The sequence below is a fragment of the Tupaia chinensis genome, unplaced genomic scaffold, assembly GCF_000334495.1.
Source record: "Tupaia chinensis unplaced genomic scaffold, TupChi_1.0 Scaffold143651_1, whole genome shotgun sequence".
Classification (NCBI taxonomy): Eukaryota; Metazoa; Chordata; class Mammalia; order Scandentia; family Tupaiidae; genus Tupaia; species Tupaia belangeri.
Genome location: NW_006203500.1, coordinates 1825428 through 1828416, shown reverse-complemented (window position 1 = coordinate 1828416; position 2989 = coordinate 1825428). Strand labels below are relative to the sequence as shown.

Genomic DNA, 2989 nt, shown 5'->3' with positions numbered 1-2989 from the left:
GGTTGTCGGGCGGCGAGGCCGGCGCCCCACCCGGAGCTGGGCTTGGAGGGAGGAGGCCCGGGCCCAGGCCTAGCCCCAAGCCCAGGCCCAGGAGGAGGAGCGCGGGCCCGGCCCACATGGCGCCTGTCTTGCGTGCTGCGGGACCCAACCGCCACGGGGTCGCGAGAGCAGCGGGGGTCACGGGAGTAAAGGGAGTCTCAGGGACAGCGGGGTCACGGGGCACTAAGGGTCTAGCAGGGCAGTCTGACCCGGTCCTTGTAGGCCCCAGGACTGGTTACTGCTGAATGAGGTCATCCTACTCCATGCAGAGAAGTCTCTCCTTGGCAGGAATCCCACCTTGGGAAAACCAATACAAACTGAAGGAAATCCGGAGGCACTGGGAGATTGCTGTGTGTGTGGAGGGAGAGAGAGAGAGAGAGAGAGAGAGAGAGAGAAAGAGAGAGAGAGAGAGAGGGAGAGAGAGGGAGAGAGAGGGAGAGGGAGAGAGAGAGAGAGGGAGAGCCGCAGGCACCCCAACAGAGTCCTCATCCTAAGATCCAGGGTGGGGTTCATCCCGACCTCAGCTGGCCCATCGGAGGCCCTTGCCACATACACTCACCGAGGTCCTGGACGTGCACCCAGACCTTGCCCACGTGGGTGCAGCAGCATCACCAGCCCCTCAGCTGGCCCTCACAGAGAACTTGACCTCTGTTGCCCAGTACTCTTGGATTTGCAGCCTCCAGACCTCGAGAAAGCGATGGTTGTGTCTAAACCCCCCAGCCTGTGGTGTGCTGTTATGGCAACCAGATGAGAGTAGGAGGGGACAGGTCAGGGCTGGAGACTCAGAGGCCATGTGGAAGACGCACAGATGAAGGGGTGGACAGACCCTGGAGTCCTCCAGTACCTAACCGTCAAGGCAGGGCAGGACAGAGAGAGGAGCAGGAGGACAGGGCTGTGGGCTCCGGAAGCCTTCAGGCGAGGCCACACTACAGGGTGTGGTCGGCTGTGTCCCATGGCTAAGGCCAGGGAGAGGGACTGAGTGCCACCTCTAATTCCCGGTAGGTGCTGCTGATAGGGGAGCCTGTGGGGAGTGAGAGGAGAGAAGAGTCTTTTTAACTGTAGGATGTCTACGACAGAAACCTTTATTAAGACCAGCCGGGTGTCCACAACCCAACCAAAGATACGTAGAACACATTTCCAGTCTGGTTGGAAGGCTCAGTTTGCCCTCAGGAGAGCAGTCCCCACACCCTCCGGGGTAATCATTAACCCAGGTCTAGTGCTTAGTATTTTTATTTATTTCTTGCTTAGTTTACCACACAGGAGCCAGTCTCCTAGCGATCCATTGCTTTACACGTTACTAAACTTTCCACGGTCCGTTGCGTTTCACGTATTCTTTCACAGATTGTACTGTGGGGACCACTCAGGCTGGTTCGCGCAGCTTCCCTTCACAGCGCACAGGACTACGTGGCGGCGGTATGCTGCGATTGTCTGCTCTACTGTGTGCCGTCAAGGTGCTCTTCCGTATTCTGTAGTGTAAGGGAGTGCTACAAAACCCCTCCCACTGTCCCCTCATGGATGTAACAGTGTATTGAGCAAGCAGAACTCAAGTTTTAAGAATAAGAATTTATAGCCCGCCCTCGCCCACCCCAGCTCACTTCATGAGGCCAGTTCTTTCCCGTCGTTGGATAGAAAGTTCTCCATTCACCTTTAGTTTAAAAAGTTTTATTTTTTTGGTAACGTTCAGGCCCATGTAACAGCCAAAACCCTGACCCCATTCTACGCTGACTCTCCTCTCTCCAACTCTGACCTTTGCCTTTCCCCTGGCCCTCACGGTGGAGGCAAAGGAGGAAGAGGGTAGAGGGTAGGAAAGGCCCTGCTTGGCTGGCCCTGGGGCTTTGGTGCCATCTGGCTGCAGCTAGCCTTGGAGGACATGCTGCTCAGTGGGTCAGCTCTGAGCAGCTCCCTGAGAGGGTCCCTCAGTTAGGCAGGGTCTTCCCTCCCTCTGTCAGCCCGAGTTTGTGGGTTCTGACCCCCAGGTGATCCTCTTGGATAAAGGCCTGCTCCCCACTTATCCCTCCCTGCCATAGGACCACACTTAGACCAGAGGCAGCACAGGCTCCCTGCACTCTGGCTGGCGGCTCTGTGGCCTCCCCCATCACAGCCCTCCCTCCTGCTGGTCCCTTGGAGCCAATGCTACCAGTGAACAACAGCTCCTGGACCCCAGGTCCTCCAGGGCACAGGTCAGGTACTCTCAGGTGTGTGGGGGAAGGGAGCGGGAGGGAAAGTGTCACATGGGACTGGCCCCTATGGCCTCCAAAGACATCTCCCTGTCTGCCTCTTCATCCATTGCCCTGTGGTACCTGTGAGGATGACCTGGCCCCTCCCTGGGCACTGTGGAGGCTTCTATGCCACCCACGGTCTTGTTCTTGACCTTTTGGCGCCTTCTGCCAAAGAGACTTGGGAGACTTGGGGTCTGGGCATCTTCACTTGTGCCACCAAATGCTGCTGGATCCTTCTCCAAAGTGGTGGCACCAGCTCACACTGGGCTGGAAGCAGGGAGGCACTTGGATGCAAAATTTAAGGGTGAGGACACCAGACAACATACTAATCTCAACAAATAGCATGTTTTAACCGAGGCCAAGTTCACGGGAAATCAGTCATTTAAAAGAGAACAACCCAATAGTATTAAAGACAACATACTAATCTCAACAAATAGCATGTTTTAACCGAGGCCAAGTTCACGGGAAATCAGTCATTTATTTTAAAAGAGAACAACCCAGTAGTATTAAGTACATTTGCAATGTTGGACAGCCATCATCTCTACTAGTTACAAAGTGTTTTTTACTTTATTCATTCTGTTTTTAAAAGAATTAGTAACTTTATTTATCCATTTATTTATTTTAATTTGACCAGAGAGGGATAGTAAAAGGCGAAAGATTTATACAATCTGAAGAGAAATCAGAGTATGAGAGAGGGATAGAATGAGAGAAAGAGAAAGGGAACGCGAGAA

At 54.0% G+C, this 2989-nt stretch overlaps 1 protein-coding gene across 1 annotated transcript in view; it reads right to left on the bottom strand.

Annotated features, from left to right (window-relative positions):
• PKDREJ (polycystin family receptor for egg jelly) overlaps positions 1–2989 on the bottom strand; it is a 13394-nt gene that overhangs the window by 7297 nt on the left and 3108 nt on the right. The window lies entirely within an intron of this gene.